Source organism: Stegostoma tigrinum, chromosome 44 (genome assembly GCF_030684315.1).
Source record: "Stegostoma tigrinum isolate sSteTig4 chromosome 44, sSteTig4.hap1, whole genome shotgun sequence".
Classification (NCBI taxonomy): Eukaryota; Metazoa; Chordata; class Chondrichthyes; order Orectolobiformes; family Stegostomatidae; genus Stegostoma; species Stegostoma tigrinum.
Window position 1 is genome coordinate 13,350,463 of NC_081397.1, and position 12,552 is coordinate 13,363,014.

General features: G+C 47.4%; 1 protein-coding gene across 3 annotated transcripts in view; it reads left to right on the top strand.

The window, feature by feature from the left end:
• The window catches only part of LOC132207173 (late histone H2B.L4-like), a 228,244-nt gene that overhangs the window by 199,635 nt on the left and 16,057 nt on the right, over nucleotides 1-12,552 (top strand). For all 3 annotated transcript variants that reach the window (XM_059642380.1, XM_059642382.1, XM_059642383.1), the window contains exon 4: nucleotides 12,250-12,325. The gene's annotated coding sequence lies outside the window, so the exon portion shown is untranslated. The remainder of the gene's footprint in view (nucleotides 1-12,249; nucleotides 12,326-12,552) is intronic.

Consider the following 12,552-nt stretch of genomic DNA (forward strand, 5'->3'; position numbering starts at 1 on the left):
AGATCTCAACATCCAAATATCGGGTGAGAATTTTGTCGGAAAATGTTTGCTTCTCCAATCCTTCTTGCAATTGGTGAGTAGTAGGTCCTCTCAGTTTGTGCTTTTAACTCCACAAAGATGGCTTTAAGTAATGAGTTACTTTGCATAATTCAGGAACTGGTCAATTGTGGAAGTGCATCAAAAGAATTTAGTTTGCTGCCACTTTTTAATTTAGTCAATACCTTCAATTATTGTAGCCCAGTATTTTGAAAGTGAAAACTTAGTGTTTATCCCATTGATCTACATTGTCTTCTGACAGAGTTAATAACAATTTTTACAGGGGAATGAGGAGAAACAGTGAATTCATCAAGGTTAACTACTGTAAAGCAAAAGAACATAACAAGGGATACCTGTATAGATATATAATCCTGAGTGAGTGTGTAGTTGGCAAGATCAAATTCAATTATATGCAGGAAGGGGAGAAAGCTGTCTTTGGAACCCGCTGGAGGAACTTCAGTTCTGGTGAAACGAGAGTTGATCTGTGTTTTTATGAAGAGAGAGAAGTCACTTGGAAATGACTGCACAATTTGCAACTGTGATAGGTGAAATTAACTGAATGGTTAAAGGGAAAAGGCATGCTGATGTTTGGTCAAGGGGAAGATAAACTGACTCAGAAATTGAGGGGCAGAATGGGAGTGAATGATGTCGTGGGGCAGGCTAAAGTGAATTGGACTCATAGAAACTTCTCGACAGCGAAGGAAATGTACTGGCATGATGAAATATATTTGAATTGAGGCAGACTGGACTATAGGAATACTTGTGGGAGGGAAAGGGGGAGTGAGGTGTTGGTAGAAATGAGTGGAAGGCATTTCTGAGGTAGTCACATTCCTGAATCTGCATCAGTACTATTTGAGCAGCATCAAATCAGCCATGAGCCTATTGAATAGTGGAACAAACTCAAAGGGCTGAATGGCCTCCTCTTTCAACAAATTTGGAAATATTACCATTTGCAACATCATCCAAATCATTATCAAAGTTGTGTAGAGTTATGGGCCTGGTCCTTGTCACTGAATCTGAGTAATCAAGTCAGAGCCATTGAGTCATGCAGCACAGAAACAGGCCCCTCAGCCCACCTGTCTATGTTGACCAACAAACTGACCCTATTTTTCTGCACATGTTCCTGGCTGACTAAGTCCTGGCATTTAAAATACTGTCCAGATGCTTCCGAAATGTGAGAGCACCTGCTTCCACCACCGTCTCAGCCAGCACAGTCCATATTTCTACCGTCCTTTGGATGAAAAATTGTTTCCTCACAACCACGAACTGCTCACCTTTAACTTATGCTGTCTGGTCTTCGACTTGCCTGCCATGGGGAAAAGATTCTCACAATCTCCTCTGTCTATGCCTCTCATATCTTTGCGGACCTCAATCAGATCCCCCCTCTGCTCCAGAGAAGGCAAACCCAACATATCTTGTCTCTGTGAGGCTGGATGAACACAGCAGGCCAAGCAGCATCTCAGGAGCACAAAAGCTGACGCCCCGGGCCTAGACCTATGAAGGGTCTAGGCCCGGGGCGTCAGCTTTTGTGCTCCTGAGATGCTGCTTGGCCTGCTGTGTTCATCCAGCCTCACATTGTATTATCTTGGAATTCTCCAGCATCTGCAGTTCCCATTATCTCTGATATCTTGTCTCTCCTCAGAACTGAGACTTTCCAGCCCAAGCAACATCCTGGTGACTCTCCTCCACACTCACTCTGTTTGTTATAATGTCCTTGCAATAGTGTGGTAATCTGAACTGCACACAGTATTCCATCTGTAGTCTAACCCATGTTTTATAAAGTTGCAACAGTCTCCTCTTCTCCCATGTTCTCCAACCTGGCAAATGAAGCCAGGATTATCTACATTTTCTTCTGACAGAGTTAATAACAATTTTTAAAGGGAAATGAGGAGAAAATGTGAATTCATCAAGGTTGACTGTGTGAAGCAAAAGAAAATAACAAGGGATACATATAGAGATACATAATCCTGACTGAGTGCGCAGATAATCCTGCATGGCTTCTTCACCACAGCCTGCCTGTGCTGATATCTTCAATGATTTCTAGATCATGATGTTTCATGGTTGTAACATCACGTGAGGAGAGCTTGCCTCCTGATCATGATATATTCTTTTCTTATCTCTGCTTTCTCTGTATGGAGCAATTTCAAAATCTTCCAGTTCAATCCACCCTGTCCCACAGGCTGAGTAATTTGTGATCATATTATTCAATACATCCAATCTCTTCCGGTGCAATTACATTTGTTGGAATCCTGTGTGGGATTTGGTTGAAAGCCTTATGATAGGGTTGGTGATGGCCGGGTGGTATCAGCGCTGGACTATTAAACCAGAAACCCAGCTCATCTTCTTGGGACCAGGGTTCAAATCCCACCAGGGCAGGTGGTGGAATTCGATTCAATTTTTTTTTTAAAAAGCCACGAATTAGGAATCTATTGATGACCATGAAACCATTGTTGATTCTTGCAAAAACACATCTGGTTCATTAATCCTCTTCAGGGAAAGAAATCTGCCATCCTCACCTGGTCTGGCATACATGCGACTCCAGACCTACAGCAATGTAGTTAACTCTCAGTTGCCCACTGAAGTACCAATTGCTACAGAGTCTCAATGAAATGAAACCAGACGGATCATCGAGCATTAACCTCAGCACTGGAGAAGACAACGGCAGAAACAGCACTGTTGATCCTGCAATGACTTCCTCACTGCCAACTCGGGGCTAGTGCCAAACTTGGGAGATGTGCCTCACAGACACGTCCAGTAACAACCTGACATAGTCATACCTAAAGAATCATAACTTACAGACAATGTCCCAGACACCACCATCACCATCCCTGGATATGTCCTGTCTCACCGAAAGGACAGGCCCAGCAGAGGTGGCCGCACAGTGACATACAGTAGGGAGGGTGTTGCTCAGGGAGAGCTCAACACTGACTCCAGACCCCATGACGTCTTATGGTTTCAGATTAAATATGGGCAAGGAAAGCTCCTGATGATGACCGTATACCATCCTCCTTCAGCTAATGAATCGGTACTCCATGTTGAACATCACTTGGAGGAAGCACTGAAGATGGCAAGGACACAAAATGCACTCTGAGTAGGGGATTTCAATACCTACCACCAAGAGTGGCTCGGCAGCAGTACTGCAGAGCGAGCTGGTCAGTGCCCAAAGGACATCGCTGCCAGGCTGGATCTGTGGCAGGTGGTGAGGGAACCAACAAGAGGGAAAAGCATACTCGGTCTCATCCTTACCAACCTGCCAGCTGCAGTTGCATCTGTCCATGACAGTATCGGTAAGGGTGACCATCGCACTTGTGGAGACACAGCCCCACCAGCACATTCCATTGTATTTTGTGGCACTATCACCATGCTAAATGGGACAGACTTTGCACAGATCTAGCGACTTGTGCCTGGGCATCTATGAGGCACTGTGGGCCATCAACAGCAGCAGGATTGTACTCCAGCATCATCTGTCATCTCATGGCCCAGCATATCCCCCAGTCAACCATTACCATCAATTCATGGGATCAACCCTGGTTCAACGGAGTGTGCAGGAGGGCATGCCAGGAGCAGTACCAGGCACATCTGAAGATGGGATGTGAACTTGGTGAAGCCACCAAACAGGAATACTGCTCACTAAACAGCAAAAGCAGCAACTGAGAGACAGAGCTAAGCGATCCCACAACCCACAGATCAGATCTAAGCTCTGCAGGCCTGCCACATCCAGTCATGAATGGTGGTGGGCAATTAAACAGCTCACTGGAGGAGGAGGCTCCACAAATATCCCCATCCTCAATGATGGAAGAGCCCAGCACATCTGTGTAAAGGTGAGGCTGAAGCATTCACAGCAATCTTCAGCTAGAATTGGCAAGTGGGTAATCCATCTCAGCCTCCACCAGTGGTCCCCAGCATCACAAATACCAGTCTTCAGCCAATTTGATTCTCTCCATGTGATAGCGCGAAACTTTGGAGACACTGGGTCCAGCAAAGCCTACGGGCCCTGACAACATTCCGGCAATTGTACTGCAGGCTTGTACTGCAGAACTTGCCAGTCCCCAAGCCAAGCTATTCCAGGACAGTTACAACACTGGTATCTACCCGGCAAAGTAGAAAATTTCCCAAGTTATGCTCTGTACTCAAAAATCAGGAAATATGCAACCCGGCCAGTTACTACCCCATCAGTCTACTCTCAATCATCAGGAATTGATGGAAAGTGTCATCAACAGTGCTATGGAGCAGCACCTTCTCAGCAACAGCCTGCTCAGTGACGCCCAGTTTGGGCTCCACCAGGGCCACTCAGCTCCTGACCTCATTACAGCCTTGGTTCAAACATGGGCAAAAGAGCTGAATCCCAGAGGTGAGCTGAGAATGACAGCTGTTGACATTAAGGCTGCATTAGACTGGGCGTCAAGGAGCCCTGGCAAAGGAACCAGTGGGGATCGGGGGCAAAGTCTCCAGTGGTTGGAGCCATACGTGACACACAGGAAGATGGTTGTGGTTGTTGGAGGTCAATTATCTCTGCTCCAGGACATCTCTGCCAGAGTGCCTTAGCATAGTGTCCTCAGCCTAACCATCTTCAGCTGCTTCACCAATGGCCTTTCCCACCTCATAAGGTCAGAAGTGGTGATATTCGCCACTGTTCATTACCATTTGTCACTCCACAGATACTGAAGCAGTCTGTGTTCAAATGCAAGAAGGCTATGGCCATCACCAATAAGAGACAATCTATTCACCACCCCTTGACATTCAATGTTGTTACCATCACTGAACCCTCCACCATCAACATCCTGGGGGTTATCATTGAGCAGAAACTCAACTGAGCTGAGCACATGAACGCAGTTGGTACAAGAGCTGGTCAGAGCTGAGACTACCACAGTGACTCACTTCTCTCCTGACTCCTTAAAGCCTGTCCACAATCTACAAGACACAAGTCAGGAATGTGATGGAATACTACCCATGTGACGGGATGAGAGCAGCCCCAACAACACTCAAGAAGCTTGACAATAACCAACACAAAGGATCCCGCTTGATTGGCACTGCATCCACAAGCATCCACTCCCTCCACCACCGACAGTCAGTAACAGCAGTGTGTACCGTCTGCAAGATGCACTACAGAAATTCACCAAAGATCCTCTGACAGCACCTTCCAAATCCATAACCACTTCCATCGAGAAGGACAAGGGCAGCAGACAGATGGGAACACCACCAGCTTCAAGATCCCCTCCAAGCCACTTCCCACCCTGACTTGGAAATGTATCGCTGTTCCTTCGCTTATGCTGAGTCAAAATCCTGGAATTCCCTCTGTAATGGCACTGTGGGGCAACCCACAGCCGTTGGATGGCAACAGTTCAAGAAGGCAGCTTCCCACCACCTTCTCAAGGACAACGAGCGGTGGGCAAGAAATACTGGCCATCCTGCGATGCCCATATCCCACAAATGAATTAAAAAAACATCAACTCTCTTTTTCTCATTAACTGATGCTGTAACTAATATCATCAAAATCTCCATCAGTTTTACCAAGCACGATTGCCTTTTAATGCTGCCTTGTTGGCTCTGTCCCATATATTCAATCTTCGATTCCTGTTCATGTACCAGGTTCTCTCGAACAGATTCTAACATGTTCTCTATTGTGGTCACCAAGCTAACGAAGATCTCCATTGTCCCATTTTCATCACTATCCAAGAGGTTATATTGGACACCTTCAAGTCAGCATGACCAACTTCAGAATCTGCAGTTAGGAAAGAATAGCCAAAAATGTGCCAATTATGTTTCTGGCAGTCCCTTAATCTGCTTGATTTCACCTCACAAAATGTTATATATCTTTAGTGATCCTTCATTAGATCCACTGTTCCCGTTGAACGTTTATACATTAAAAGAATGTACAACCGTTGTGGAACCTGAAGTAAAAACTGAAAGACCTGTGAATGCTGTAAATCGGGAAAACACCAGACTTAACGTTTCGGGTCCAGTGATCCCAGTCAGTTCTGACTTATTTCTTCACACATGCTGCTGACTTGCCGAGCACTTCCAGCAACTTACAGTCTTGTTTTGGAGCCTGAATTATTTGTTTATAGAATTGCCTATTTCCTGTTGACTATTTTTGTGTATTTTTAAACTTTCCTTCAGATGACCTCTTCTTTTATATTTATATTTTCCTTTGTTCATCTTAAAGCTGAACAATGTCACATTCAAACTTAACCAAAATTGCAACATTATGGTCACTATTTCCTAAATTCTATGATGTTACAATCACTATTTCCTATGGGCTAATCTGAAGAACAGGTATTCATGAATCCTTTCTCATTACAAAATACCAAATCCTTATATGATCCCAGATTGGTGCCTCAATGTGATAGTCCAGGAAAACATCTTGTATACACACCTGCCATTCATCCTCCACCACATTAACACTGACTTGATAATTGAGTCTCCAAATGCAGTGCTCATTATTATTTTATTATAGAAAAACAGTCCCTGGGTGTATTCCGGAGAGGAGACCTAGGGTACAGGCGCATGGTGCTTGAAAGAGAAGTCACAGGTACACACGATGGTGAAGGTGGTGTTTGGCACACTTGCATTCATTGGTCAGAACATTCAGTATAGGAGTGATGTCATGTCGTGGCTGTAGAGGACGTAGGTGAGGCCAGTTTTACAATGCTCCTCCAGCTGAAGGAGGATGATGGCTCGGTGACGTCGTCTCGTCCCGACATTTTGAGGATCAGCAGATCCTTCTACGCCAGACTGTAGGACGCGAAGGCCATGGACAGCATAGCCTCTGAGTGGTTCCTGTCATCTATCACGAAGACCTTGGACAACGGCACTGTGGGGTGGCTGGACCGGCCAATATCCCTGGATGAGCTGACCAGAGCCCTCAAGTCCTTGGAGAGGAATAAGGCACTCGGAAGCAACAGCTTACCGGTCGAGCTGTATTCCGCTCTGTGGGACCTGGTCGGCCAGGACATGCTGGAGGTGTGCGATAGTGCGCTTCGGGCAGGGGCAATGTGCAAGTCCATGACGAAGGGCATCATCATCCTCATTTACAAGAGGAAGGGGGAGAGGGAAGAAATTAAGAATTGGTGTCCCATTTCGTTATTGAACGTGGACTTCAAAATCCTGGCCAAGGTCATAGCCAACCGGGTCAGGTCTGTCCTGGAGTCAGCGATTCACCCTGACCAAACCTGTGCTGTGCCGGGCAGGAAGATCGCTGAGAGCCTCGCGCTGATCAGGGATATGATCGCCTACATGCAGGACAGGAGGGTGGACACCTGCCTTGTCAGCCTGGACCAGGAGACAGCCTTCGACAGGGTCTCTCATGCTTACATGAGGGACATGCTCTCCAAATTGGGGTTCGGGGAGGGCATCCGCAATTGGATCCGGCTGCTCTACACCAACATTGTTAGCGCAGTCATGATCAATGGGTGGGAATCGGACAGTTTTCCCGTCAGATCTAGAGCCAGGCAGGGCTGCCCGCTCTCGCCTGCCTTGTTCGTGTGCTGTGTGGAGCCCTTCGCCGCATCCATCAGGAAGGACGTGAGCCTGAAGGGCATGACTATCCCAGGCAGCGGAGGCCTTCAGGTCAAGACCTCCCTGTACATGGACGATGTCGCCATCTTCTGCACTGATCGTCGGTTGGTGGGGTAGGCTGTTGGACATCTGCGGCCAGTTTGAACTGGCCTCGGGTGCCAAAGTCAATAGGGGTAAGAGCGAGGTCATGTTCTTCAGGAACTGGGACGACCGCTCCTTCATCCCCTTCACCGTCAGGACAGACTACCTGAAGGTGCTGGGTGTTTGGTTTGGTTGAGCTGGGGCGTTCACTAAGACTTGGGAGGAGCATATCACTAAATTGAAGCAGAAGCTGGGCAGGTGGACGCTCCGGCCCCTCTCCATCGCGGGTAAGAACGTGGTTGTCAGGTGCGAGGGGCTTTCAGGACTGTTGTATGTGGCGCAGGCCTGGCCTATTCGTGGACCTGCGCCGCTGCGGTCACCCAGGCCATCTTCCACTTCATTTGGGGATCGAGGATGGACCAGGTCCGCAGGGACACCATGTACAATGACCTGGAAAATGGGGGAAAGGGCGTACCGAACGCCACCCTTGCCCTGATGGCTACCTTTGTGTGCGGCTGCATCAAGCTGTGCGTAGATCCTCAGTACGCAAACACCAAGTGTCACTACTTACTGAGGTTCTACCTGTCCCCTGGTGTTGCGAAGGATGGGCCTGGCCTTGTTGCCGCAGAACGCTCCGAGTTGTTGTACCGTTCCATAACACCTGTCCTTAGTGGAGAAATTTTTGAAAGGAAACACCTTTGACCACAAGGCCGTCAGGCAGTGGTCAGAATGTAGTATTCTCGAGACCCTTCGGGAAAAGGAGAGGGTGGATCCCGTCGTGTGGTTCCCTACGCAGACTGCCAAAGTCGTTTGGCAGAATGCCTCATCGCCATAACTTTCAAACAAGCGCAAGGACATTGCTTGGCTGGCAGTGAGAGGGGCTCTGCCAGTGAGATCCTTTATGCATGCCCAGAATCTCTGCACCACCGCACGCTGCCCTCGAGATGGCTGTGGGGGTGGGGGTGGGACGAGACTGTCGATCACCTCCTTCTGGAGTGTGCCTATGCACAGGAGGTCTGGAGGGGGATACAGTGGTATTTGTCGAGGTGCGTCCCGAGCAGCTCCGTGACACGAGACTCCGTGCTCTATGGGCGGTTTCCCAAGACGCACACCGAGACCAACATCAACTGCGCCTAGAGGACCATCAATGCAGTGAAAGATGCTGTTTAGTCTGCCCGCAACTTGCTGGTCTGCCAGCTGAAAGAACTGACCCCGACCGAGTGTTGCAGACTGGCGCACTCCAAGGTCCAGGACTATGTGCTGAGGGACGCTCTAAAGCTTGGGGCAGCCGCCGCCAAGGCGCGGTGGGGAAAGACCACTGTATGAAGCCCCTCATCCCGAATGGTAAAAAGGGCCATATCTGGTAACTGGGCCCAGCTGGAGCCTTCCCCAACTGGTCAGGGGGCCAACGGGGACTGTGCGGGTGGACGACTGCCGGGGTATTTTCTTTGCTTTGTTTCTTTTCTTCTTTGTTTGTTTTTTTTCCTTTAGTTGGTGTATGTACCCCCTGGGTAACTCAAAGCGGTCTGCATGACTGGGTAGGTGTGTAAATGTTTTATTTTTTGTGCATCTTATGAAAAAAGTATATTTTTTCAAATAAAAAAAGGGTGACGAAATGTCTGAAAACTAACCTTCCAGCTCAGTGAGCCAACTCACATCCAGAACCTCAACCTGAGCTACAAATCTTCTCAAAACTCATTATGAGATTGTGTCAAACCTTGGCCTGGCTATTGGTGGGTCGTCATTGTCTACAGGAGTAGTGCCAGATGACTGGAGGATAGCAAATGTGGTTCCCCTGTTCAAGAAGGGGAGTAGAGACAACCCTGGTAATTATAGACCACTGAGCCTTACCTCAGTTGTTGGTAAAGTGTTGGAAAACAATATAAGGGATAGGATTTATAATCATCTAGAAAAGAATAAATTGATTAGGGATTGTCAGCGCGGTTTTGTGAAGGGAAGGTTGTGCCTCACAAACCTTATTGAGTTCTTTGAGAAGGTGACCAAACAGGTAGATGAGTGTAAACTGGTTGATGTGGTGTATATGGATTTCAGCAAGGAATTCGATAAGGTTCCCCACAAGAGGCTGTTGTACAAAATGCGGAGGAATGGAATTGTGGGAGACATAGCAGTTTGGATCGGAAATTGGCTTGCTGAAAGAAAAGAGGGTGGTAGTTGATGGGAAATGTTCATCCTGGAGACCAGTTACGAGTGGTGTACCGCAAGGGTCGGTGTTGGGTCCACTGCTGTTTGTCATTTATATAAATGACCTGGATGAGGGCGTAGAAGGATGGGTTAGTAAATTTGCAGACGACACTAAGATCGGTGGAGTTGTGGATAGTGACGAAGGATGCTGTATGTTGCAGAGAGACATCGATAAGCTGCACAGCTGGGCTGAGAGGTGGCAAATGGAGTTTAATGCAGACAAGTGTGAAGTGATGCACTTTGGTAGGAGTAACCGGAAGGCAAAGTACAGGCCTCATGGTAAGATTCTTAGCAGTGTAGATGAGCAGAGAGATCTCAGTGTCCATGTACACAGATCCTTGAAAGTTGCCACCCAGGTTGACAGGGCTGTTAAGGCGGCATACAGTGTTTTAGCTTTTATTAATAGTGGGATTGAGTTCCGGAACCAAGAGGTTATGGTGAAGCAGTACAAAACTCTGGTGCGGCCGCACTTGGAGTACTGTGTACAGTTCTGGTCACCGCATTATAAGAGAGGATGTGGAAGCTTTGTAAAGGGTGCAGAGGAGATTGACTGGGATGTTGCCTGGTATGGAGGGAAGGTCTTACGAGGAAAGGCTGAGGGACATGAGGCTGTTTTTATTAGAGAGAAGAAGGTTGAGGGGTGACTTAATTGAAACATATAAAATAATCAGAGGGTTAGGTAGAGTGGATAGGGAGAGCCTTTTTCCTAGGATGGTGACGGTGAGCACGAGGGGGCATAGCTTTAAATTGAGGGGTGAAAGATATAGGACAGATTTCTGAGGTAGTTTCTTTACTCAGAGTAGTAAGGGAATGGAACGCTTTGCCTGCAGCAGTAGTAGATTTGCCAACTTTAGGTACATTTAAGTCGTCATTGGATAAGCATATGGACGTACATGGAATAGTGTAGGTTAGATGGGCTTGAAATCGGTATGACAGGTCGGCACAACGTCGAGGGCCGAAGGGCCTGTACTGTGCTGTTATGTTCTATGTTCTATGTTCTATGAATAGTGAAGCACATTAAATGGACGGAGTGGCTTTGCTCTAACTGAGAGTGAAGGGAATAGGGAAATGACCAATTGCTAACAAGGTGTCGAGCTGGATGAACATAGCAGGTCAAACAGCAACAGAAAAGCAGGAAGGCTGACGTTTCGGGCCTGGAGCCATTTCAGAGAGAAGGGTCGAGGCCTGGAATGTCAGCCTTCCTGCTCCTCTGATGCTGCTGGGCCTGCTGTGTTTATCCAGCTCAAACCTTGTTATCTCAGATTCTCCAGCGTCTGCAGTTCCGACTGACAATGACCAAATGATGTTTGTTTCTGGGGAGCATTGTGAAGTGCAGCGCATGCGTGATGTTGTTTCTGCGCGCCGCCCCCCCTCCCAAAACCGCCAAAAGGCAACAAAAAAGCTGCTTGTTGTGACTGGAGGAGCGCATGCGTGAGGTCTTCCCCCAGCGCTGCCATTGAGGAGCATTGAGTCAGTGAGTGGGAGAGGTTTGTTTGAGACAGGCCGCAATGGAGAGACCAGCGCCCAGGGAAGCGAGGGAACAGCAGGCTCCTTCCAGCAGCGCATCGAGATGTGAGTCTGGGACACAGAGGGGGCTCCGAGACCGGCATTGATTCGGGCTCAGTTCAGGGAGAACCGGGGGCTGTTGGTAAGAGGCGGAGCGGAGCAGAGCAGGAACTGGTCCCGGAACTTGGAGTGAGCGGCCTGGGCCTGGGGGCGGGGAGAGAGAGGCCTTTCTCGGGCTGTGTGTGGGCCTGCTGAGGGAGACACAGCGGCAAGAAGCTGTTGCTGGGGTTCAGGCTTGTGATATTTAATTCTCCGAACGCTGATGGTAATTCATCGTTTAGCTTCTGTTTCACGTTGTTTGTTGCGAATTGGCATTGAATCGTAAAGAAGTCACAGTCCATGCAAACGTGTTAATCATGTAAAGGATAAACACAGCACTCGTATTAGAGATAATGGGAACTGCAGATGCTGGAGAATCCGAGATAATAAAACGTGAGGCTGGATGAACACAGCAGGCCAAGCAGCATCTCAGGAGCACAAAAGCTGACGTTTCGGGCCTAAACCCTTCATCAGAGAGCACTCGTATTTTTTTTAGTGCCTGTTGTTCTTCCCTTAAATAGGTAGTGTATTGGGAGCTGGGTATTGAAATGTGTAAACATTCAGTTCAAGGACTGTACAGGTGTTGGTTAGTTTTTGTATCTTAATAAATTGTTTTAGAATTTTGCACAAAGAAAGATGAGGAGGAGTCCAGGTCAATTATCGAGCCAACTGTTCTCTGTTTGAATTGTTGGCTTTAAAACAAGGAAGTATTGTGAGTATTAATTAAATTTTGCCTTGATCAGTTCTAATATTTTCAAAATTGTTGGATGTTAATTTACAGGAGAATTCTGTTCTTTCTTCCTCCAGGCAAATACTTGATGGGCCAAGACTGTGTCATATTTCATCAGTACAGCATCTACCAGCTGCTCCAACCAAACAGCAGGTATGTTAGCACTGTCAGAGTGGAGAATTTACTTTCCACAGTCATAGGGGTGAGACTTGCACTGAGCTCAAATTCCAGATATATACATTCAATCCAAGGGTCAAACAACATCAACAAAATACAAACGTATCTCTTTCCCCATAAACTGGTGCAGTTCCAGTAAAGTTCATCCTTGAAAGTCCATTGTCTCTTTTAAGCATTTGAAGAGGGATCAATTGAATCTTCTT